Source organism: Falco punctatus, assembly GCF_963210335.1.
Source record: "Falco punctatus genome assembly, chromosome: 13".
Classification (NCBI taxonomy): Eukaryota; Metazoa; Chordata; class Aves; order Falconiformes; family Falconidae; genus Falco; species Falco punctatus.
In genome coordinates this window covers 16345105-16372706 of record NC_137593.1, presented here as the reverse complement: position 1 = coordinate 16372706, position 27602 = coordinate 16345105, and the positions used below count along the sequence as shown (strand labels likewise).

Genomic DNA, 27602 nt, shown 5'->3' with positions numbered 1-27602 from the left:
ATTCTGAGACTGTTATCCAGTCAGGGGGAAAATTGCTGTTCTTTTTTGAGCAGCATGTAAAATAAATCTGAGAGTTTGTTTACAGATAAAGAAAAGACATGAGTGCGATGGGATGAGTGTAAAACTTCTCATACTGACTCTCTTTGCTTACTCAGAAAGAGTAAGTAGCCTGTCTATTTTTGAGGTCCTTCCACCTTTGCTTTGTTACTCAGCAGGGACAAGATTTTTTCTTTGTTTTGTTGTTTGAAGGTGAAAAGTGTTCCATAGGCTTTATACTCTGTGTCACTTAAAGGAAGATGGAAATTTGTGGGATATATTTTTTCTTGCTATTTCTTTTAGGCTAGTCTTTTTAATAAAATGTCTATCCAAGAGCCAAATATAAATATGAAGCACTCATTTCAGTACTGATAATTGAAGCTGCTAAACCACTGGATGGATGTCCAGACAACACATGCATATTGTATTCTAGTTTCAGTCTCTGAATACATGAGCTTTCCCCCCCCCCCCCAAAAGGGTTGTAGTTGGCCAATGGAAGTTTTGTCCTGCAGCTGCTACTGCTGCCAGTTTCTCATGTAGCAGAAGTATATGATTCCAGTGGTGCTGTAAACTTCATCACTTCTGAAAGCATTTCTGCACATGCTGAACTGTAAAGTGATGTTTGCCAGGTGGTTTCTGATCTCAAGTACATCTGTTCTGCCTGTCGTTGTAACTTTTTCTAATTATAAATGTTGTTGGGCCTGGGCCTTGAGTCTCCCTCTTACTTTCACCATTGATATGTTGTAGTATCTCCTTGCAAGTAAAATCATGCCCCTGTCAGTGTCATGGAAGTACTAACACAGAAATAGTCTCTGCATAATTGAGGCAACTGTGGCGGCAGCCAATAAATGTGAAGTTTCTGTAGTCTGTTCTGAAATTACACCTGGTCACAGTGCTCTGGGTGAGGTAGAGAGGGATTTCATACTGCTTTCATGCCTGTGGTTTCAGGTGAGAAAATCTTACATTGTCAGACACACTATCTCTTATTTATTGGATGATTCCTTTTGTTTTATCTAAACAAAATATTTTACCACATAAAAAACATTTAAAGGGAAGTTAATTCATTTGCAGACATATTTAGGCTCTTAAAAATTTCAAGGTAGGTTTGTTTAAAATAGCAGAATGTTTTAAATGTGCTGTTTTAGAAGTACCACAGGTCCTTGGAAATATCCTTTCATGGAATGTAGTCCTCTAAATGTTTAATTTAACACCTGATAATAGGATTCAGGCTCTTCAGGCTGAGAGCTTTTAGAAGTTTATTCAGCTTGTTTATCTAGATAAAGCAGGGACACAGCATGTAATTGAATAAACAATGGTTTAATTAATTTTTCAATCTTGCATTATGGTTCATTTGTACATGTGAATGATAACCTCTTTAGTAGACGCTGGTTTCAGATCATAAAGTAGTGTTCCACTACAGGGACAAAAATTGTCTTTTCAGTCCCCATCTGTGTTTTACTTCTGAAGAAAGTCCTATAAATCTTACTTTTTATATATATATATATATAAAATACAGAAATATTATGATGCTTGTTTGAAAGCTGAAATGTTAAGGCCTCTGTTTAATAGTAGTTTGTCTTTCACTCCAACATGAATTAGACCCTTTCCTTGGGAAAGGCAGCATGGGTGTCCAGACCCAGCTTGCCCAGCACTTTCATTGCCTCCCCAAGAACATGGGCCCGTGGCAGACCCATCCAGCTGTAGAGGCTGATGTATCGTTGCCTGGGTATATATGCAGACACTGGTTGGGTCGGCAGGGTCAGGTAAAGTACCATAGAAACACAGCCAGCTTTGCTTTCTCCCTTCTGGACACATGGGTGGGAATAAGAGAGATGGATGAGCATGCAGAATTTGGCCATTCCTACTTCTAATATGTAGTTTCAATCTTTGGGGTTGTGCTTTTGGCTTGGTTTTATGCTTGTTTGTTTGGATTCTTTCTACTGAAGCAAACAGAGCATTTGTAAAGTGCAGATGCATTTTGAAAAACCACAATAAAATGAAAGAAAATCATAATAATTACAAAGACTGCGTGAAGGTCAAAGATAGAGTTGGTCAAAGTCATCACCCAAACTTGCTCTGTAGTTTTCCTGTGGTGTGTCACAGCTTCTCAAACTTCTGCTGGGCACTGCCAGTCCTGTTTGCTTGATTGTCTTTCTCCATGTCTCAGTCTTTTTTTAGAAGTCCCAAGCTCCCAGCTGCATGAACAAATAACATAGACAAACTTTAAGACTTCGTATTGAACACAAAGCTGGTTTTGATCCTAAGTTAGGCTGAAGCAATTGGGCCAAGAGATTAAAACCTCCAGGTTTTCTCAAATTTGTCTTGCAGTGCCATTTTTACGATCCTGGTATTTTTACTATTTCTAACTTTTTCTTTGACAATGATTCCAGGAAAAAAGGCAAGCAGGAAATTATTGAGAAACTGCAGTTCCCGTGGCACTGACGTAGGTGATGTGACTGGAGGACCACAGGAGTAATTTAGCAGCTAGGATGAAAAGATCTACTTAGGAATGTTCAGGCTTTGATACATGGGATTTTGGTTATGATTGAAGTGGTTAGCGGTTGCACAATAAGCTCATGGACAAGGTAACATTACATTTACATTGTCCTTTATGTTTTTCAGCTCCATTGTTAAGGAAATACAGCAAAGTTCTAACTGCAAGGAGAAATTGGATAAGTGTTTATTGAAATGAGAAGAGTCAGGTTTTATCTGAAAAGATTTTTATCATTCTGATCAGACCAAATCCATGTCAGAAAGTCATTGGTTATATAAATTATGTCATCTAGTAGCATCTAAAGTTTATGTGGATTGAAAACATGCAATTCAGGGTCTTTTGCCAGGAATTAGAATGATAAGGAGTGCAGAAACTCCTAAGTTTGAGTCTCCAAGTAGAGGTGTTTTCTGGCCTGCACCATTCCAAACAACAATCCACGAATACAGCAATGAATCACTCTCTTTGTGAGGCCTGCACGAGAGAAAAATAATTGAGGAGACCTCTCACCTCCCTCCAGAGATGGAAAGCTGGGGAAAGAGAAGCATAAGGAGACATCCACACAGCAGCCAGAAGCTGGGAAAGAGAGGAAAATGTTGGCACAAATCACAAAAATCAAACTGAGCACTCAGCAAGCAAGATTTTAAGAAGTTAAAACATAAGACTTGCCACCTACCACATGGCTGATGCAGAACTGGGAGGGGAAGCTATTGCAGTGTTGGCTGGCTCTCTGGTGGGAAGGCTGTGTCCTCTCCACCCTGTGTTCACCAGAAAAGCCCCTGCTGTTCGCTCTAGAGGGCTTCACTCATTTCTGGAACATCCTTTGTGCTAATAGAGTTGTCTCTGTCCTGATGCAGTAAAAAGTTGCTTCTTAAAAAAAAAAAAGACAAAACCAAGAAAGAATAAAACCAACAACTAAAACCCACAATAATATGATTTAGAAACAAAACCAGTTTATAGTAGCAGACTGGCTGTTAACCTTTCCTGTACACAGATTGTTCTAATTTATTTTTGGAGTATGGCACTAAGCTCCAGATTTATTCATGAAGGCTCTGAGAAATTTAGTTTCCCTTTATTACAGGACACAAGATCCCACAACTCTCTGATCTTCTTTCCTTTCACTTTCTACCTTAGTTTGAAAGACTTTTTTTTTTCTCCTGGCTCCTCTGCTTTGTATTCCTTGGCTTTTTACAGAAATACAACTTCTGTGTGCCAAACTTTTTTCACATAATGTAACTAAATCCATATGTCCAATTCATACAAACGAACATGAATCTCTGGCAGATGCTCTCTCAAAATCTGGCTACCACTTCAATGTTTTTTATCCCATGCAGTTTTTAAAGAGAATTTTGCACATGCAGCCTGAAGTTTTGGCAATGGGAAGTAAAAGCACCTTCTTTCCTGCTATAGATTTAAAATAATTTCTTAAAGACTTGGATCCCAGTTTTTGCATTTGAAGCACAGTAACCTGGAAATCAGCTGTTCTGTTTTCCTAGTCCTTCCTGTTTTCCAAAGAAAAGCTAAAGATTTGAAGACATTTTAAAATATATGGAAACTTAATGTTCCTCTGTCCTAATCCAATTTTCTTGAAGCACAGGTTGGATCAGCAGCTTGTACTTGGTTGCAGATGTTGTTCTGCTACATGAGACTGCTGAAGAGGTAGAAGCAGTGGTTTGCGTGTTGTGTTTGTCCATCACATTTCAAAGCAACTCATCTTCTGGATCAAAATTAGCTCTGGCAGTTTTTTGCTTTTGGTTTAGACAGAAAAAAGCGCAACAGTATTCAAGCTTCTGCAACAGTCAAAGTCTATTCCATTTCTTTATCTGAAAACGACCTTTTTGGTTTATGTGTGAAATGTGAAATGAAGCTGTATTTTCATGCATCCTTGTTCTGTGAACAAACTCTGTCACAAAAGATCAAACACTAAAAGATGTGCGCACAGTGTACTTCTACTGCACTGAACCTAAAAAAAAAAAAAAAAAAAAAAAAGCTGTAAAAACTGTCTGAGCTACCAAAAGGAGTTGTGAGGAAGTATGAGTGCTCCCAAAGATATTTAGAAAGAATATGTGTTTATATAGTAAATTAATTTCAAACAAAAGCAATTTATCTTGTCTGGAGATTCACATGGCATATAATGCAATTGAATTAGAAAAATAAGAACAGGATGCTCCAAGATTCTTACCTATTTAAAAGCTGCGCTAGGCACTTTCTATTTTAGGACAAGATTTAATTACATTCTGCAAAATGCACTGGCAGGACAGTCATCTTCTCACCAACAGGTAACACCAGTTCCAAAAAATGTGCTTTCTCTAATGTAGGAACTATTGCTGCTTAGAAACTAGCATAGTCATTAATCAAAACAAAAAGAGCAAACTGTTATATAAAAGCAATAATTTTACCAGACAACTACTTCGAGTCTGCCTAAAACAGATGATCAGAACATATTACCGAGTTCTTGTTTTATTGTCTCCATAAAAACTTGGAACGATACATGTCTGGTCTAGTAATTCTTTTATTTTTTTTCCAGGCACAAATATAATGTTCTTCTTCAAGTGGTTGTTTTGTTGGTTTTTTTCTTTTTTTTCTTTTTAAATCTTTCTGGGGTTTGCAACATTTTTACCTTATTGGTGTCTGGCTTATTACTGAAGTAGTTCAGAAACACACAGTGTCCATTGTGATTACATTGAAGATGCTGGAAAGAAGTGAATACTGATGGGAAGCTTTGCTGGGAGTATTGTTACTAGTAGGTATGTTGCCCATAGTAACCATGGAAATGTTTAGGGTGAGCTGAAGTAGTCTAATGGTAAGTAATAGGGTGAAAGCAAGCAGAAGGAAATTTATGCTGATTCTTAGGGAAAAATAAACTCATGTTGCATCCTGTTATATTACCTAAAAAGTCACTAGGGAACAGCAAGGTGCTTGGAGTCATTTTAGACTGGTTTGGATGAAGACATTTGAGGTTCTCTTGTAGGAAGCTGTTTTCACAGGAAGAGGGACTCTTTTGATCCTAGATTAATCTCAATGTTAATCGCAAATGTTACAATTTCATGGGCCTTGCTGAGTACTAGCAACACAATCTCAGTGGCTGGCATGTACCTTTTGAAATCAACACTGGAAATCCCTATTCACTTGTGTTAATAGCACTCCTTGGAAAATATTAACTGAACCAGGAGACATTTCAGAGACTGAGCCACTATCATGCTGTCCTACCAAGTATATAAATTAATTAGATCTTTCTTAAGCAGAGGCCTGTATGTGGAGCTAAAGCAGCCAATTTTCTCCTAACTTACGGTAAGTGAAGGAGAGGAAATAATTTAGTCAGAAACCTGAGTCTGAAAAAGAAGTTATTTGGTTAGAAATAATTCAGTAGACATTCAACTCTTTATTGAGTTGAGTACAAAAAGGGAGTACAAGAAATGAGTGAATGGCAAAATAAAGTGAAATTCAGATATGGCGTTGTAAGGGAATGTGAGTAAATACAAATACATTGAAAGCTGGTAGAATGAGGTGAGGCAAAATGTTAATATTGATATACTGCATTTACCCTACATGGGCTACTTATTGGTTCCAGTAAGCTGCTTCTTCCACCTCTGTTATGCTCAATTTGATTTTGCTTATTCACATTTGCTTTCTTGCTATCCCTTTTTTGTAGGGATACATTTTAAAATGAGACACTGGTTTGCTTGTGACTCTTGCTCTGCTAAATAGATGAGGATTTGCAAAACCATATATTTTCCTACTCCTTCATATCGTTACACAGGCTGAAGAAGTATTTTCTAATTTCAATTTCAATTATTTTTAGGCTAAAGCAGTGACTGAACACAGATTATCTCCTCCTGGTCCTCCCACAGGCAGTGTATCAGTGGCAAAAAGAGAATGCTCTAAATTCCTTTATTGTATAATGATCTTGGTGTCCATTATAACAAAGGTATTATAATAAGTTTTTAAGTATTAAAGAACATAAGATTTTCATTGTATTGCATCTGCACAAATAGAGAATTATAAAAAAGGATTTATAAGGCTTTTCCTCATTTGCTTGATAAAACCACCAGAAACACAAAGAAAAAAAAAAAAAAGTAAAGAGCTTGCTTGATTCAGTACACATACCAGGATGCCTGGTAAGCTGCTGTAAAAGGCAGTGATCTTTCCTGTGGCATTCTCGTGAACAATACTTTGTGTTGTACCCTGTGTTAGAGAGAAAATCTTTTTATGTTGTTTTGAAAAAGTGAGATGGCAATGAAATAAGTAATTTCTTTAAAGAAGCTGGTAGACTTTTTTGACATTACCTCACTTTTATTATTGTAGAGCTTTCTTCAGATGAACCCATGCAAGTCACTAACACAGAAGTTTCCATCTATGAATCTTTGAGGTTAGTTTATTTACTTTTTATTTATTTGCTTATTAATAAGAAGCAGAAGAGAGAAATTATAAATGTGTTACTTTCCAATTCATACTTGCTTGGGTCATAAATAATGCTATATCAAGCTGTTAATTAAAGCAAGTACATTTTTATGTAATAAGAATAGACTTTGTTGAAATTGATGGGTAGAAAAACTGCCTCCACCTCTCTCTTTGCTGTCATCTTTGCTCAACATTTGGAAACCAATGACCTGACAAGAGTCTCTTAGAAATCCCAGTGTGATATGTAGGAAGCAGCCAAGTGTCACTGCTGGTCTCTGGCTTGTACGGTTTCTTAGATCCCACAGATGTGATTTAGGCAGCTCTGAACCTGGTTTTACACAACACTTGTTGTAAGGAAGCCAAATTGCCCTTTTCTAATGCCTTGAATTCATAAAAGACACAATTGGTATAAAGCCACCTTGAGTCTTCTTAATACCTATTCAACCTTGAGCTAAATACAGCTCACCAAGGCCAAGCTCTCTGACTGTATCTAAAAATGCTACAATGAATAACTTGAAGTCTTTTCTGAAAACTTTTAGATGTTATTATCTGGTATATTGTGAAATATTTTTTTATTTGCTGGGATCTGTATAATCCAGATGTGACTGCTTTTCTTTATATTTCCACTTACATACTTTTGGCTTCAAATCTGCTCAAAAATAACATACTGCAGTATAATGTGGTGAATAAAAATCATTCTGCCTTTGAACTGTACTGTCAAAAAGTCAGTGAAAAATCACTAGTAGCCTGAGCTCACAAAGATAATAGACTGAGGTTTTCGGTCCACTTGTACTCAGCAAGCTCTGTATTTTTCTCTCAGCTGTGACATTGACTTAAAGTACTCTACAACCATTTGTTCATTACCAAGACATCAAAATAGTTTGTTATTCAAATAAACAAATGTAACAATACACTATTACTGTCAATTCAGCAGCTTCCCAGCCCACTTTTAAATTAACTAGTTTAACAAAGCTTATTTTCTTCCTGAAGAAAACAGCCAGGAAAAAAAAAAAAACAAACACAAACAAATGAATACACAAATAAAAACAGAAATCCCTCAGTGCTATTTAGAGTTACAGTAGCGTTGCATGCATTTACACTCTGAAAGAGATGGAAAATAAAAACACACACTGTAAGACCAGACTTGCTTGACTTAAATCAGAATTCTGAGACCAAAGCAAAATGAATAGTTAGGAGTTTGGTAGATTAAAACTATTGTGTAATTACCTGCACCAAAAAAACATAATTTAGTATTACACCTTTTGAACAGCTTTCCTTATTTTTCTGAATATAATTTGAAAGGATTCCGGCTCTTTTCACATCTATGCTGATGGGAGCTCTGTGCAGTAGTATTTCGTTCTGTCTTTAGCAGGGTTCTCATGCATTGCTTTGCAATGCTCCTGTTGCCTACCAATCTCCTTCTGGGTCCTGATAAAATGATTTTCACGGGCATCAAAATATTCTTGTCATGAAAATAACATAATATTTAATTAAATGGCATTTGAAGTTTTATTTTTCTCTTGTAGTGTTCCTCCTCTAATTACCTTTCTTCAGTCACCTTTCTTCCTCCTTAGTTACATAGACATTTCAACCTAAGAAGCCCTGGATGAGCCTCCAGAGGCAGCAGTTGAAAGGATTAGTCAGAGGAGCACTGAAAGAACATGCTGTCAGCAAAGATGGAGAGCCAACCTAGATACTTGTAGCCTGCCAATTCATCTGCCTGTTGTAAACACTCACATAGCTCACACATCTCCAAAGCAAACTGGTTTATGGTTATTTCCCTCAAAGAATCTTTTGAAGAAAAATACTATCTTCTTTGATTGTTTCATATGAACAGTCCATTATCTGAGATGGGACAGAATGAAGGGGTGTAAAGCCAATGTATATAATTGCCATTTCCACTCTCCTGGGAGCTCAGAGTCAGTGTTGGGTAGGCTTAACGACTCCGCTCAGCCTTGCTGTTGCCTTGGTAAAGAAGCCAGTAGTGGCTACACAAACTCAGAGTTTGGAGGTGCTTGGGAAGTGTAGATATTCCGTGCACCACTGATTAGTCATTGTCAATGGTGTTCCTATTCCTTCTCATACTAAGAATTTCTGCAAGACTAGGAAATAAGCTGTATTTCATTGCTGTTTATATTTGGATGGGGTTTTTTTCATCCTAAAGATTAGGAAATGAAGCATTTCTGCATTAAAATTAATTTCTGTATACATATATATTATTGCGTGTGCTATTCTTATTAGAGGAATTAACATCTAGTACTGAAAAATACCATAAACTCTAAAAATTAGAGGCCACTAAAAACATAGTAATAAAAAGGACATAAATCAGTTTTAAAATAACAATAGGTTTTCTAGCTGAGCTGTTTATTACTGTTCATATTAAAATTTTATGAGAGAATAAAAATGTCAGTTATTTCTGTGCATCTGACCATCAAATTGCAAACTTGCCCATTAATTAAAATAATGAAGTTCAAAGCAAACACTCATGTCTGAATGACCAAACCATCTAAAATTTCAAAATACTTGAAATTCATGACACGGAAAACAATACATTTCAAACAAGTTTATACAAAGTTAATACATCTCAATGTAAGTAGGTTAAGAATGATCAACTGTTTGATTACAAATTATCTTCAATAAGAAATATGCGTTATTAGCTTAATTTATAACAAGTCTTCCACAGAAATACACTTTATTCAGAGTAATTCCATCTCTTGAATAACAAGTATAACATGTACCTGTGGTATAAAATCATTGCTAGTAGAAGCTGCTGCATTGGGTCTGGCTGAGCCCCACAGCAGCCCCCGTAGTGCTGTGCTTGTATCGGTAGCTGGGACGGTGGTGATGACACACCAGGGTCTGGCTGCTGCTGAGCAGCGCTCACACAGCATCAGGGCTGCTCACCAGTAGGCTGGGGGTGGGCAAGGTCTTGGGAGGGGACACAGCCAGGGCAGCTGGCCCAAATTGACCAAGGGGATGTTCCATAGCATTTGACGTCTGCTCAGCAGTAAAAGCTAAGAGAAAGGAGGAGGAAGGGGGTGGGGGGCATTTGTTATTTATGATGTTTGTCTTCCGGAGACACTGCTATGTGTACTGAAGTCCTTCTTCCTGGGAAGTGGCCGAACATTGCCTGCTGATGGGGAGTAGAGAATAACATCTTTTGTTTTCCTTGGCTTCTGTGCATGTCTTGACCCACAAGGTTTTTTCATCTTACGTTCTCTCCCACCCCCGTTTCTCCACTTCTGCTGAGGAGGGGAGTGAGTGGTAGAGCAGCTTGGTGGGCATCTGGCATCCAAGCCAAGGTCAACCCACCACTTTTGCTAATGACAAAAAAAAAACCCAAACAAATAAAGTAGCAATAAGTAATGGTACTAGGTCAGTTCTACAACTCAGTTTGGGTGAGAAGGTATACTTACTGTAAAAGTACAAATTATGATTTCCACAGAAGTGGAAAACTAAGACTAAATACTCAAGTTTGCTATGTTCAGTAGTTTTGCTGAGTTCAGCCATCTTTTGATGCACAAGATCTCCTGCAAAATTATATTTTTTGGTCTTAAGTGTTGCAGTTTTAGCTGTCCTGAGTTTTCATTTGAGTCTGGGAATTTAAAAGCCTAAAATTGAAATACATAAGGCTGGTTTTCACATCAAAATACGGAAGGGGGAGTTTCACATGGTTTCAACATGAAACCATAAATTCGAGCTGTTTTTCCTAAGCCTGATACCAAGGCAGCTGTAAGAATCTGAAACCTGTGATGTAATTCATGCCATATCCACTTCTTTTTGAAACTAGGTAAGTTTTCAGTCATATTCCATTTATTATGTGCTTTCTCTAATATTCAGCCTCTGGCCTTGTTCTTGCTAAAACACCCCGCTGTCGCAAACCTCCAGTTTGTGATGACTCACCCCTCCAAGATGTCTTTGTTAAATGATGACAGTGTTGCTGAGTTTTTATTCTTTGCTTCATGACATAATAATGATAAATACTTGCTACCTGAGATGCAAATTCTTTTATGAGTCTAAGATAAGTGATCAGAAGCTCAGACTAAGTAATCCCTCTGTGACCTTAGGCAAGATACTTCAGCTCTCTACAGCTAACATTCTTATCTGTGAAATGTGAGTGGCACCAATTCATTTATTACCTAAAAAGAAAGCAACAGTAAACCTTTTTGCTTCTAGCATTATGATAATGCACACCTGACATGCGTTACTGTTCACAGGGAAAAAAATAAATTAGTACCACGTAGGATTAAGCAATTACTCTGTATAGGTCCCAGTGTTTTATACCCAGACACAAATATTTCAACCTTTGAGTACATATGTCGAGATTTTGGGGTTTGTTTTTGCTTTAAGACAACCAAACAAAACAGTCGTTTTTCTGTTCATTACTGAACCTGCTATGTAGAGCTCAATTTCTGAGTGCTTTGCATTCATTTTGCTTGGTGAAGGGAATAAAGATCTGAGTCCCCAAAGTCTGTCGAGAGCTCTTTGTCAATATGTCCTTTAACATGTCTGCTGGAAAACTGCAAATTTCACAACCTGCCCCTTTCCACCTCACTGCAAAATTGCACAGGGATAGCACCATGAATGGGCTGCAGCCAGCTCTACAGAGTGCTTGTTTCCTGAGGTCTGAACCTGATGAATATATTTTTCTTAACAATGCTGTTATGATGTAACATTGGCATTTCAGTTAGCAACCTTTACATCCTTCAGAAAACTGGGTGTTGGTAAACACACAGTAGGCACAGATATCTTTTATGACTGTAAGCAGGGAGAATGATAACAGCCATAGTGTCTAGTTTGGTTTTAATTTTTACTGTCATTGCCAGTCTTGAGTATTAAAACTGTAAACCATTTTTCACTGCCTTGCTTTAAGGGGTTGGATTAACTTTCTCTTCTAAACTGCTCAGAAAGAGTTATTTCTTTTTCTCATGGTTTATGACTTTGAAATGTTTTGTTTGTTTTTTTAAATAGCGTCACTTACTGTGGTATTAGACTTCCTCTAACCCACAGCTTGTCTCCATCTTATCTTGCAGACCACAGGAAAGTTCCTCCTCTCTCAGGCATACCTCATCTCAGTACAGGTAACTACTTCCTAACTGCTTGCTGCTATGCCATTAATAAACTGCGTTATTGTGCTTCCACCCATTTGCAAGTCACTATACACCAAATACACATAGAATACACCAATTAATTCAACTCACAATTTCTTCTGTAAAGGATTAGAATTGTTCAGGATGAAACATGTCTATGTGGCACACCTAAACCTTGCCATACCTTCACATTGGGCTTTCAACATAGTATAGAGATGTCTAAGGCTTTTGCAGTATAGTTATAAAATAAGCATGGCTCAGCCCTTACATTTTTCTTTAAAAGATATCTGCAGAGGTATAATTATAGCTAGACAACATTTATATATTTTTTTTATTCTGACTAGTTGCCAAATTTAAACATAGCTTCAGAATATTCTGCATTAGAGCAAGATTTCTGTACTGTGTTAGTTGGAAGGATACGTATTTACAAGACCTTATCTGTGCAGGTGAGACTCTGGAGCAAACTATTAAGATCTTTCCTTCTGCTCCCTGTGCTTTTGTTTCCAGAGGCAATAAATCCAGGCCCACGCAGGCTCCAACTTTGCCTCTCTGGTCTGATTCCTGATCTGGATAATTAGTAGCCTGAGATTCACCAAAGCACACAAAACACCCTGAGAAAAATACACAGTTATTTGAATTTTGAACTTGCATGTGCTTTGGTAAAAAGGAAATCCCTGAAGGAATCTAATTAAGCTCACAGGCTTATAGAATAGTAGCATTTAAAGTTCAACTTTCTTTGTTTTTCTTTATAAACTGGGCTTCAATTTGGGGGATTTGGTTTCCATGAAATCCAGAAAAAGACAAGATTTCCATTGTATTACTCTGCTATTGCAATATAATGCCATCCATCATAGACAAAAAAGATGATGGTATGATGTTTCTCTGTTTGGGTGCGATGATATTCAATATGCTTTTTGGAGAGCTGTACGGTCAAAGTCAGAGAAACCAGAGCTTTTCATCTGACCTTTCTCATGTCCTTTGTAGAACTGTGATAGAATGGGAAAATGACTGCTAGGTCTGTAAGCTTTTCTTAAGGCAGATAAAGGGACGTTGAATTTCTGGTATCAGGTTGCCAGCATCTTGAAGAACAAGAAATCATTTAAAAGTTGACACAGTTTGAGTCTTTTATGTAAATTCAGATATGCTCTAAGTAAATTTTGAGTGCCCTGAAATCAGTGAGGTGAAACACTTTTATGAAAAGTTTCAGTGATGATTTTACTGTTATCTAAAGGGATAACTTTATTTCAAGTATTTTCTCATCCCCTGTCATGAGTGTGGAAGCACTGCTGCCCAAAAAGAGGGGGCACGTTGGAGAGGGCTGCAATTAGCAGCTTTTCCATCCTGCTTTGGGCTGCCTTGTTTTCAGTTCATCACAGCTTGCAGGCAGAAAATGGCCTGCAGGTTGTAAGATTGTTACAGTCACTAGATTCAGCCTGCTTTGTATAAAAGAAAGCATAATGCAGGATTCAGTGAAAAGGCAGACAAATGGCTTTGCTTCTTGAGCTTTCCTTTTTAAAACTTACAGAGTAACGATGCCCTGAGCATACTGAAGAGCCTTGGACGTACAGACTGCTAGATTTCTTTGAAGTTTTTTATTGCTGGGCTTGTTCTGCCTCGGTCTGATTCATCTGCCTGGGTCTGATCTCGCCCGTGACTGATCTGGATCACAGAACCAGAAAAATGTCTCTGCCCTCAGGGTGAGTTGGGAGAATCTGTATTATGCAGCAGATTTCCCTTCCCTCTTCTGTCCCCTCAGTATTTGAGCCAATAGGTGGAGAAAATACCAGTACGTTTGCTGTTTCATAGCTGGCTTGCATATTAGAATCTCACCTTTCCTTGTAGCCTTTATATGCATGTTGAATGATTGAAAACTCTCACAGAAAAAAGTGAGGTATTTTACACGTATGTTTCAGGGCATGATACATAGGTCCTTCACCATTTTTTACATTAGCTGATGGAGTTGCAAGGATGGGAGACAATAAAGCCTATCAAAAATAGGGTCCTGTCCCACGTACTGAGGCACAATGAGAAAGAAGTATCAGAAGACAGTATGAGAAAAATGTAGAAGAGTTGCATACACTTGTAAATCAGCAGTGTGACAGTTAACCAGCACTAAAAACTTTAATAATGATGTCTTGAAAATACATAATTAGGCACAATAGTCTAGAGATGTGCTTTTTTCACAGCATCAGGCTTAAGATGAGCATTTAACACACAGATATACTTTCATCAAAAATGATGACTTGAGCATAGTTTTAATATTTTTTTTCAGGAAAAATATAAACAGGAGTAAATCCCCTAGCCTTTAAGTGCTTCTGAGGTTCTTTTCTTTGTCAGTCTAGGGTAAGCTAAAAGACTAGAAAGGAATTTGACATTGTGTTTTTTAAAGCAGTATAGAATTTTCCCAAGTATTAATATTTATTAAAGCAAATTTAGCATCTAACTGAAAAACCAAATCTATTTCACAGTGCAATACTATGACTTTATATCCTCTTCTCTGGAGTAAGCTAAGGCTTCCTACCAAGTGATGCAGGAACTAATTTGCTTATCAATCTCTGGAGCACAGACAAGCAGTATTTAATCTATATTTCTTAGCATTATTTTAAAGATTATTGTTAAATTATATCATCTTCGTGCTGCTGAATGGCATTGGGTATGCCTCTACCTTGGGAGTAGGCACAGGTGATTAAAATTGTCTTCTGTTCCTCCACCATCCCTCCCTCCCTCCCTCCCTTTCTCTCACAGGGCATCCATCTTGTTGCATTTACCAGTGTTGATATTTTACTGGTTTTAACGGTTAACCACACTGGCAGCTTCTTGTAGACTCTACAACAGCAGAATATGAAGGAGAGGAACTGCACAAACCCTCCCATGTCTCTTTAATATGGATGTTTCCTATAACTTCGGAGTAGCATTAACCTCCAATCTGCTTATCATGAAGAAAACATGATGACTTCTTAAAGCCCAGATACCAATGTCCTGCTTCTGGAGTTCACTGGTGCTCAGATGATGGGAATTCATTCCTGTGCAAATCCAGTAATGTCGGTAAGTTTGTGGCTCAAGTCAGTGCGATATGTCATTAACCCATTCATACTGATTTACTGGTTAGATAGCACATACAAATTGCTATGAGAAGGCGGAGCGTTGGCTGTGTAACAGGACCACAGACTAGGTTTTTGACCATGTTACAATGTAGTTGAGACCTAATATCTGAAGTTTCACATCAAGTCTTCTGAGCAATGTGGACGACACAGACAGTGTATAAGCAAACAAATGGCTTGATAAGTTTTGTATCATGGGTAGAAAACAGAAAGGAATAGACTGTATCCATTATATTATGAGCAAACAATGTATATTTGTGTTGTGGGTTTTAGCGTTACTCTGGCTTTTTTTTTTTTATAGTATGCATTTTTGCTTGCTGTGGATATTGAGGATATATATTAATGGACTTTTAATCTGTCCTTCGCTGTTGTAACCACTGCTTTGCCCAGAATATTTTCTCACAATATCCTAAATACACCACTCCCTTTTTCTTTAGCAGGATATATCAGGGAGAAAGCCCATAGTGAATAAAACGTAATAACTATTGATATGCTACTGAATAAAAATAATTCAGTATCTATACAGCACCAGTCTTGTAATCATAGGCAGACATAAAGAAGTTGTAAAAATTTAATTAAACCAGTTATATTATTGTAATCCTTCAAACTCAAATGCAGAAGGGAAAGAGTAATACTAAAACTGCTAAACCACATACTAGGAGGTTCACAGACATTTATAATCTAATGCAAGAAAATAAATAAGATCAAGACTGGTTTTATGTTGAACTAAGTCAAAGGTTATAACAGCAAGTTGTCCAAATTAGGTTCTCCCTGAATAAAGGTATGTTTTACCAGAGAAAAAACATGGAAAAAAATGACTGCAATTTGCTATGGTCAGCTATATGCATATGGGAGGCACCTGTAGCTGGTTTAGGAATGTTCTGATTAGAAATATAGGAATGTGAAAGATAATTCAACTGAGTTTTTGCTTCCTCAGTCTATTCCTCTGCTGGGTTTAGTTCGAGCACAACAGAGCTCTAAGCCCAGAGCACATCAGAGCATGATATTTCTGATCGCTCAGAACACCAAGCCCATAAAATATTCATAAAACCTCTGCAATTTGAATTGGCCTTTCAAGTAATAAAAAAATACATCAAAGTAATACAATAAATGAGGAGGTCCCTCTACTACATGTGATATAAAGCATTAGGATTTCTGTTAAATATTTGATTATTGAAAAGTAAATGAGGCTTTTTCTGCAACAATTAGGGGATTGCATACAGTATGAAACAGTAACAAGAAAGATACTGTATTATTGTTAATGGCTCTATTTCTTACCATCTAAACTAATGAGCATCTTTGATCTTCTCTGATTTCTTCATGCTTCATGGTTTCCATCATTGTCAAAAGCCCATTTTTTCATTTTTCTTGTGAATAATCTACATAATGCAAACTGACTGTTTATGGAGCTCAGTGAGTATTCCACCAGCAAGGAGAAAGGACATCATTTGATAAAAGCAGATGTATCATTGAGACAGCTACAAAATTAGGTAATTTTAACGGAGAGCAGATTTTTTATTTTTTCCTGCCAGTCGGGATTTAAACAAAGGAATCATCCCACATTTGGCAGATACTTTTTCCTCTCAAAGGGAAAATATAACACTGAGTAAAAAGAGTTAACGTATCCTTTTTCTCAGATAGTTTTACTCTGAACATTTTCTACTGCCTGTTTCATGAAAAGGCTAAAATATCTGAACACTGTAACAATTATTGTTCCAGGCATATAAGCAATGTTCATGTCATCATTTTATGAGTTCATTTTTTATTTAACTTTCCAGAATTTTACATCGCTAGTTTTTGGGTTTGGTCCTCACACAGCAGACACCAATGTAGGAGGACACCTGCCACCTTCTGTATTGCTAGTGTATGAGTTTGAATAAACTTGTTTGAAGCATTGATGTTGGATATTAAAATATATATAAGGCTCTAATTCTACAATGTCCCCTAAATTTGAAGGCCTTTCTTAATTTTAATGGTATTGAGTGACTACCTCAAGTCTACCTATATGGAAGTTTTACAGGATTTATTATTAGACATCTTTCCAGAAGGAACAAAAGAGAATAATTTTAGAGAGCTTTAATTACAAATGTATATGTATTTAACACAGCGTGGGTATATTTGATTGATTCTGTTACAAATAAAAATTATGATCTAAAAACTACCTCCTTAGTCATAAAAAGGTATCACTGGTGTGGCAGATTCTGGAGAAGAGAAAATCCTGCACATGAGTATACAGGACCTGATTCTTACTGTATTTGTGCCCAGCACAATTTTCATTGACCTCAGAGGATTTACATCAGTGAGGATGACATGAGAACAAAAACAATAAAGAGGGTTGGGTCTAGCCTGCTTAAACACACTAACCTGAAGGACGCAGTGTTCAGGAAAGTCATTTAAAGCCTTTTCTGTCTCTAAGCAGGCTGAATTTCCAAACTGGAAGCGAAGCTAAAGTGCAGCTGCCTTCTGCAACACTGCTGACCTCTCAGTCTAAGGTGTCCAGGCGCTCCTTCCCGAAGGCAGTACCTGCCGCCTGTCTGTTCTGCAGCACATCAAAGTGCCCTCCTCTGGCCAAGGACAGCTTTCAAACCCAGGGTCCAGTCGCTGTCTGTGCCTTTGTCAGCAAGACAGGGTGGCTCCCCTGAACCTTTGTCAGAAAGTGGGAAAAGCAAGCAAATTTTTTCTTAGGAAACTATATACCAGATGTGGTGTTTCATTTCCAGTGGGATCACAAAACAGACAGCTGAAGAGGCAGTGGGCTGCTCACCTGTTGCTCTGCAAAACATCTGACTGGAGAGAAGATAACCAAATTCTGATACTCCTTTTTGAAACTAACTTTCTTTAAACAACAATAAGAAGAAAACAAATCAAACAAGAACCAGTTTTATTCAAAGAAGCGGTGTGAGAGATCAGCAAGAAGCTGACATCCCTAGAGCATGGGGACTGTGCTCATTTTCTCCTCTCATCATACACTGCTGGGAATATCTTGATCAATATCAGAGCAGTATGCAATGTGTAAAAGAGATTATATTTCATAAGATATATTTTAAATTATACATTTCTACACACTGTATTAATAGGAAATGCAATTTTATCTGATTTAATACTTTAATGTTAGTATTTGCACAGTAAGTAAATGAAGAGATGCGCATGAAATCTGGATTTAATTAGATAGGACATGCTATCACTTACTGACTGACATAAGTAGAATACATTACATACAAGCATTGTATAATCTTTTCTTTCCTGGGATGATGCACAGCAACACAACAAAGTTACATTTAATGCTGACTGCCAAAACACAGCCATCTGAGTTTTCTTAAAAATATAAAAACAGGCTTTTGTAGAAGGTAGATGTGGCACTGACAACATTTTCTCCTTTTTTTCTGGCTGAAATTATTCACTAGATTCATCCAACTTTCAAAAGCATTTGTTATTTCTTTCGACACTATCATTTTGGCCTTTCATTAATTCTACTAGTAACGACTAAAAGAAAATCCTGCACAATTCTCCAGTAAGTAAAGCTTGGTGTCTTTACCGTCAGTGGAAGCTTCCTTTACCCCAAATGTGTTGTCATCATTATGCCACGTACAAGAGCACCAGGTGTAAGATTCAAAAAGAGAAGGAATATTCAGAAGGAAAGTTAGCAAGAGTGGGCCTTGACCCAGGCAAATGTCTGTCTCCAGGCATTTTGAAAACCTGCTACAGGATGAAATTGCTTTTTCACTTTTTAGTTCCCATGAAGCACAGTTTAAATGTCTATGTGATTCATCAATGTCTCTGATAATTCTGTGAGACATCTAGTTATAGCCTTACTAATGCTGTTTGTATTTCTTGTCACTGTCTGAGACGGCGGGTTCGCGGGAGCAGCTCTCTTCCAGGGGTGCAGCAGGAGGGTGCCTGCCAGGATTGCCCGAGCTGAGACAGGGAGTCACTCAGCCTCGTTTCTCCTTGCAAACTCCCAGCACCAGAATGGCTTTTCATTCCAGCAGTAGTGCTGCTTTCAAAGCCCACTCATTACAGCCAAATAACACATTGCCTAAGCCTTACTATTTGCTGCTGTGTTGTAGCTCTTGGTGACCAACACCACCAATGACAGCAATTAGTTATGGTTTCTGTTGTTCTCAAGCTGCTTTTCCTCTCTGAGGTAGTTTTCTAGCCCTTTCATTACAGTGGCATCTGAGCACCTCATTGCCTTTCATCTCTCAACAGCTTCAAAGCCATATCCAGAGTCACAGCTCCAGCAGGACAGCTTCAGCACCACCGTGGCACGCAGGGATCATCAGGGTGGGTTAATGCAGATGCTGACAGCTCAGACCTCAGCGTGAACTCACTCGGTCACCTTCTCAGGTAAACTTTGCACCCTGTTTTGTCTTTGTAGTGCCATGCTTGGACTGTGGTGGGTACCCAGTATTGTTCTGGTAAATGTGGCCCTTGTACTCACCATAGCCACTTCCCTGGTGACTTTGCAGGTGGACATGCTTATGGTAACTAGGAGCCTTGCATACACACTCTACTAGCTATGGTAGTGTAACAGGACATTTGGGATATGTGTCCTCAGGCCTGACATTTCATCAGGACAAGAAAGGGGATGGCGACCAGTGCCGTGGTAACTCCACATAGTCCCCTCTGTGTTTTCGTTTTTATTTTTCTTGGTTGCTAACTCCCATTAGACAAAAAGCTTTCTACCCCACAGTTCATTATGCACAGTTCACATAGAAAATTGTTGGTCAATAATAAGATATTTTTTAAGTTAAGGAGAAGAGTCAAAATAAAACCAGATCCATTAGTTTCCTCTCCATCTCAAAAGGTCTGATTTCCAGTAGCTCCTTAAACTTCCATGTGGCTTTTTAATTTTCCCTCACAGCAGACTCTTTCTTATGTTCAGGAAACCTTTGTATCTTTATTCATAGCGGCCTACATAAATTCCTGCCTTGTTATTTATGCTATCTATGATAATGCCTCTTTCATCTTAAAATACTGCGCTGAATTTGTCTTGATTTTATGTTAAAGGTTACACTGACAAAGGCTGATAAAACACATGGAGCATTATTTGTATTTACTTACGAAACTGAAGTATCCAGGGCGACATCATCACTTCTATATCCTGTAAAGATCATTTTGAAAGTGATTGTCATATTTCATTTTACTTTGACACGTAAATACATTTCAGCCTATCTATCTAAGCCTTTCCAGCACATCCATCACACCAGAAGTGTGCTGGTGCCAGTGAATCAAAAGCTACAGCAGCAGTTAACAAGCAGTGTGCTAATTAATGGCTCAGGCAGAAAGTTATGAGTGATTTTTCCAGACACTTCACTCAAAAGTGATTGAGAAGGAAATGCCTTTTTAAATTTTTTATATAATGTCACACTAAATGAACCATAAAGAAACAATATAAAAAATACGTAGCCTGGAATTTATGAGAACATTTTACAACTATTAAAGACCACATTTAAAGGTCTGAATTTTAAATGGAGCTGAGGGACCTTTGAAAGCAGATTTACCAGCAAGGTCATCTTTAAAAATGGAAAGGAAGAAAACCAGGTCCCAAACATCACAGTCAGGAACATAACAAAACACAGAATTGCTAGACAAGAGAGGAAGAAAGGATGCTAAAATGCTAAGAACTCATTATACAGATTATATTTATTGAAATCCAAGAGAAATGTTGACTGCCAGTCACCAGCAAAAAGAGGAATAGCATTACAGCTGACTTTTAAAAAAAGAAGGGCTTTTCGACCAGTCATCCTCACTGGCTACTTAAAACTGCTGCGGTTCACTAGCTTAGGTAGTGTCATGTTGCTGCATCTCAGAAGATGCAAATCTTGTCTCATGAGAGAACAGTTCTCAAAACATAATTTTTTTCTGGTGACATACTGAAAGAAATTCCTCATCCATATTGAAACCAGTTGACTTTCTTTCAAGCAGTTTCAGTCATATGATATACAGTATAGCATAAAAAGCAGTTCCAAAATAATAATAAAATAATAATAATAAAAAAGAGGAAAAACCCCCTATAAAATATTAAAAATGTTTACTTTTTGGAACATCCTTTCTCCCATCTTTTCATCAATGAATTAAATTTCTGTGAAATTGATATTACTTTTACAAAGTAATTTGACTTTGATAAGACAGTATATTGGCTTGGACTTGGATTCTTTTGCAACATTTCTCTCAAAGCTTTTTTTCAAAAGGACCTGATAGTAGAAACATTCCCCCTATCGGGTGAAAATGGAGGTCCTCATTGGTTTAAGTGAGGCAGTTAGTTTCCCATCCGCTCCAAAAAGACGAACCCCAAATTATTTTTGGAAAGGGAGTACAAAAAAATCCAACTAGTAACATTTTTTGGTAGGAAATATAAGGCCAAGTTCTGTCAGTATCTAAAAAAAATGGAAAGCAAAAGTATAGTGGCAGAAACAAAACTTGTTAATTGTATGCTTGAGTATTTTTTTCAGTAGCCCTGGTGTCCTCCCAGCCATGCAGATTGTCACACTTAATATGTGGCAATAATTTAATCACTTGCCCTTCCCTGGCCCAAAAATATTAGACTGTGGCCTGTCAGGAGAGACAGGGTTATCTGAGGAGCAACATGTTGCAATTGCACATTTGTAGGTGATGGGAGGGGTAGTGGGGGAACAAACCCTTTGCTTTAAATAAACTGGTAATCTGCATCTGCAGTAGTGGTCATATATGGGCAGGGTCCCACTGTATACCCAATGATGATTTAGAGATGTTTTGCATCCCTGAGTCTTCATTTTAATTATTATTGCATGACTAGAAAGGTATTTTGTTTTACCTTTGAGTGAGGAGCTGAGAAAAGTCATGCAGCCCAGGCTGGGGAATCATTCTTGATTCTGGGATTGAAAATTCACAGCCTTGTTTTGCCACTAGCTGCGAAGGGGAGCTGTGATGTCAGCTGGTGACAGGTCTGGGCACGCCGTGGGACATTTCCCTGGGCTCTGCTCTGGCCCAGAGAGGACAGCGACAGTGCAGGGCTCTGCCCCTCTCTGGGGCAGGCATGGTGAGCTGTGAAGGCTGTCAGCACCCTGGTGTGACTATTGCCTTCAATGAGCTGGCGAAAGGCTGAGGAGAGCTTGCCAGATATTCCTCTTCTTTTCTTGCGCAGTGCTGGGGAGGGGTAAAGGACAGGACAGTTTTCTGGCTGCTAAGATAATTCTCTGCTTGAAATTTGAATACCCTTTACCTTTGATAAAGACATTATTATTGAAGATTGTACAAAATAATATTGGCCTATTTCACATGCATTGAAGAGTACCACTTCATTCAAACCTACAGCAAATGTATCTAGAACAGAGCTGCAAGGTAATTAGCAATGACATTTGTTTGCCACCTTTTTCTTAGACATTTTCAAGCCCTGTAAATAAGTAGTGTCTAACACTAATAACTTATTTTTTATATAACTTTGAATTTGCCTACCATTTTTACGTACCAGCTTTTAAAGAAAACATTTGAGAGCTAGAATCTTGTAAAATTTCGGTCTGGAGCAGACTTTGCCCAAGTTAATGAACTGTGAAAAATAAGAGTTAGCTTGGGAAGGCTGCTAAAACCTTTTTGCAGCTGTAGCCTGTACTAGCAGGCTATGGTCAGTTAAAATTGATACCTCAATTAATCCTTTCTTGGAAGTTGAGGAAAATAACATATATAGTTTCATTTAAAAAAAAAAAGAAAAAGTTCTTTTTTTTCTACTGGGTTATAGTACCTTTACGGCACCAAGGTGACGGGAATTGCTGCAAAGGTAAGGGGGGGTCTTGCCTGCTGGGGAAATATTGCTCTGCTCTGCTGACCCCTCCTGTCCCCCCGCTTCCCTCCCCCTGCCCAGGCGCCTGAGGGTGCCAGGGTGGGAGGGTGGCAGAGCTGGGCCCAGAGGGAGCTCCCTGCAGTTCCTCCAAACCCTGGGACCTCGCTCCTTCCCATGAAAATGACGCCAGAGAAAGTGTGAAGGAGAGAGGGAGAGTCAAGTTTCTCCTCATTCTCTCCCTAGTACTATACCCCAGTGACTCATCAAAAAAGTTGTTCTGAGGTTCTACTAAATGCTACATCCCAAAAAATATCATTTAGACTTGTAACAACCATGGAGGTTAAGAGAAGGTACTTGAATAAAGAAAAAAATATGTTTCTTTGGATATAGTTAATAAATAGGTTGTTAAAAGATAAAATGAAAAACCAATCGATAGGGAAAGACTTTTTTTCCCTCCCCTAAATCCCTCTAGCAAGTTTTTATTATGAAAAATGGGAAAAAAGAACAGTCTGCTTCTGTTTTGCAAAATTGTTCCTTGTACAGAAAGGGATATTCTCTGTGAATCCTATTGCAGACCAAAATATTAAATATTTCATCTTTAAAATGGAATAAACCAGATCATCAATAGTATAAAGTGGTAAAGTGCCAAAAACTAGCATGGTTGAAAATAATTAATTACTGTACTGCTGATTTTGACAGAGTATCTTGTTATAAATCAGAATGCACTCAGAACAGCTTAATCTCCAGAAAAGAAACCCAGAAGGTAAATTTTCTTGGTTTTTCATATGAGAATGCTCACTTACATATTTTTATGTATCTATGTATATGTAACATACACACATGGGTATGTATATCTATATGTATTTTATAACTAGCAAGAAGAGAAAGATACACAATTAAAAAAAGAATGTAGGACCTGGCCAATTCCTTCTTGCATTTTTAAAATGTCCTTACTTTGGGAGGAGGGGGACTGTTCATTCCAGCAGAGTGGGAGCATAAGGGACAGAGCATCACGCTCCTTGCTGCCCAGCAAAGCAGGGGTGCAGCTTACTGAGTATTTGCTTTCTGTGTACCATGTAACATTGGACTTACCCACAGCTACCCAGGAGCAAATCCATGAAAACTCTACTGACCTGCTTGCAGTGTCACATTTCTAAAGCTGGGAGGAACAAGGGGACAGATGCTGATCAAGCAGGAGCTCCATCCTAGGCTTCAACTGGATCATCGCTGCTACAGGTACGGGATCAGATCTGGATTTACAAGGAATCAGACACACACATTGTAGCCAGTATATCCTATCCACGTAATTTGCGTACCATGTTCCAACGCTATGGCTTGAAAAAAATCTTGAAACACTCTTGTACATATTCTACATGATGCTTGGTGTTGTGGTCATTTTTTTATTTTTTTTTCTTCCCCTAACCTGGAACAATAGTAATCTGTACTTTGGGGAAAAAATGCAATGGTAGATTTAGGAGTCTTGCTTTTGTTATCATGTTAACACTGTATCTACATACTTACACATTTTCTTTTAGAAGAACAAACTATATATTTTCCTATTTTAAAATAAGGTCATCACAGAAGTGCAAAACAAAGGAAAGAACAAAGAAATCAAAAACCCATTTAATTTTTTGGCAGTGTGAACTAGTACAGTAAAATTTGTCATAAAGTTTTTACTCAATTTTATGTTATATTCACAATTTTTTGACTTTCAGATTTCCTTTTTCTTTCTCAAGACAGATGTCTCGGAAAAACAGAAAACAAGAAATTGGAGCTACATTCCCCATGCTGGACTCCTGTTCCAAATGTAATTTTTGCTCATGCTGCTTGGTAAGATCATATGAGAAATGACACAGAAAGGTCACAGAACTGTCACTTCTATATTAAAATGAAATAGCCTCTCGTTTGTTGTGCTTCTTCAGAATTTTCAGAACTTAATTTCAGTAAACGAGTGGCATAAAATGGCATTTATAAATTCAGTCCATTTTGTTGTATCTAGAAAACAGAAATGGAACTTGGCACCTTCTGGGTATTTTCTTGATAGCAGATATTTAGAAAAATATCCAACCACATGAAGAATTATTTATCAAACTAAACTTGTTATCTATATGTAAACACCCCTACCTGCTGCAGAGATTACTTTTATATCCCTGTTTTTCTCCAGTCTTGGTGGCATATTGTAGCACTTGAAGTGCTGATAAAAATAATTGGGTCCTACTGACCACAGAATGGGAAATGTCAAATAGATTGAAATCCACAGATTAAAGTGAAAGTAATTGCTAAAGTTGCTACTGTCACTTGTACACATTTGCTTGGCAACACAATGTCCATATTAAATAGACAAATGTAACAGATAAATGTCTCTCTAGTTCAAAAAGAATACCTTATACCATAACTGGCTATAAACATTAGCACTCCATTTTAGTGGGCAAATGTTGCTATGAGATTAGGCATGAACTTGCCTCATTACTTTTTAGAAATCATACTCATACTAGCTGCTGCCTGTCACCACCTGAATATCTATGACCATCTGATCCATGTGACTACATATTTAAAGGTGCATGGTCACGTGTAGTGTGGGAACAGGTGCAATTCTTTAATACGTGCAAAAAGAGCTCACACTCCAGGCTGGAATAGTTTCCTGACCGGAGAGACAACTGAAAAACCCATCCAAAAGCAAAGGCAAAGGGCTGAACGGTCACTGAATCCAGCGCCTGGTGCTGCAGGCAAGACAGCTAATGACTTCAGCAAACTCCATCCCAAACTAAAGCAGACCAGCTGCCTCCCTCTTCCAGGCTCACCATGCAGCACCCACACTCAACTCACCCCCTCCTTAACTCCCAGATCCAGCACAGCTGCATTTTAAAGCCTTATTTAAAATCTAGGTTATATACAGTTACCATGCATGTGTCTTAAAGACAGGAGTGGATTGCTCTGGCATTCTCAGTGTTGCTTTAAGCCTTCTTCCTTCCAAGTCTTCAGTTTCTATTTCCCTCCCCTTTTGTTTCAGTGCTCCCCTGCTGGGGCAGTCATCACCTAACTTTCTCCTCCAGTCATTTCCCCATCTCCTTCCATTCTTCAGTGTCATTGCTATATTTCATATTCACAGCTATAAGGTATCCTCTCCCCCTTACACCCACACGTGAAAGAATTATTAAACTCCTTTCTACAGTCTTGCAACATTACGTGCCAGATTTCTCATCGCTGAGGGGGTGGAATAATAAGTCCTTCAGTGTGAGTATATTGAGGTCCTTGTATTTGACTGCCAGCTCTGCTGTCTTGCTTTCTAGCTAATACACTCTTGTATTGGCTAGCCTAGCTTCACATCCATAAACTACATTCATATTCCTACTGAAAATGTAATATATTCACACCCTGTAGAGTTCCTCTGCATTGCCTTAAATCTCCCATCTTCTGTTGTTCTCTTTCATTTGCCTATTCAAGGGTTTTATTGTATTCGTACTTTCCTTTGCAAAATCTGGCAACTTTCACTTCCACACTTCTCCCTTTCTCTCCCTAAATTACTAAGATTTAGCTGTTGTTGCAAATAAACCTCTTTTTCCATTCTAAGTATGTGTTCTGCTTGCTCTTTGCTGGAGGTTATTTGCCCAATAATCTCTCAGCTACTAATTTTCACATCTTTCTGGGATACAGATTTCAGACAGCTTTTGCCCTTATTCTAAAAATAATGTAACCTCTCCACCCCACTTGATTTTATTAACTGTTTCTCTCACTTTCCAAAAGCTTGCCCTTTTGAAAGTGAAGTCTAATATTTATCGATATTTACGCAAAATTAATGTCTGAGCTCTCAAATTACATCACATCTACCATCATCAGTTTAAAATTAATCCCTTCACCAAGATTCATGCCTGAATGAAGCATACCTTTTGCTTTGGAAGTGGTGAAGAAGTCTTTTACCTGTTACAGCCTGCAGTGACTGAATCATCTTGGCAATACCTGTTCTCCAGTCTGCATATGGGAAGTTAAAGTATCTTATGATGAGACAAATCCCAGTGGTGTTTAGCTCCCTAGTAATATTCGTCTTTTTAACTTTATCCCTTTCCAGTCTGCTTGAGCAAAGGAGAGTCATAACAAGAGAAGGATTTAGGACAGACACACCTCTCAGCACCAACAGAAATTAATCTACAGTAATTCTCCAAAGTGCTTTGGCTCTAGATAAATTCTTTATAACTGCAGCTTTCACCAGCTTCCCAATCAGCGCATGCCACCAGTCCATCTCTTGGTCATGGCAGCAGTTTGGCTGTTGCTACAATATCTGACTCATCCTGCAGCAGAAACTCTAATTCCTGTTTTACTCTCCTGAGGGTTTTTTGTCTTTTTTTTCTGAACAAACATTGTAGGTGTTCCTTTCTCCTTAAATCTAACTGTGTGATATTACAACTAAGTAGCTCATAGTCTCTGCTTGCTGCTGAAAAATAATATTTTTTGTATTAGCAAGAACCATTTGTAATATTTTATGTAGCTGGTGCAGCTTCAGGCTGTGGCATTCTGAATATTTTCAGTCTGAGTCCTCAGAAAACCATTCTGTGTTTAAGATGTACAGAAAGGGTTTCTTGATTAAAGGAGATACAGTGACAGATTCTGCTAGACCAGGTCTCTACTATATTCTTTCTGTTGCTGCTCAAGTAAGGCAGATGAATGAGAGATGGGACCTTCTTCTTGTCCATAATTCCAGAATTTCTTGAGAGAAGAGTCCACGTCCT

At 38.0% G+C, this 27602-nt stretch overlaps 1 long non-coding RNA gene across 1 annotated transcript; it reads right to left on the bottom strand.

Moving 5' to 3' along the window:
• Positions 1-1539: 1539 nt before the first annotated feature.
• LOC308072912 lies at positions 1540-23586 on the bottom strand. Its single transcript, XR_013931842.1, has 3 exons — positions 20184-23586; positions 6635-17906; positions 1540-4854 (listed from the first exon to the last, which is right to left on the bottom strand). It is a non-coding gene; the product is annotated as an uncharacterized lncRNA (long non-coding RNA).
• Positions 23587-27602: the final 4016 nt, after the last annotated feature.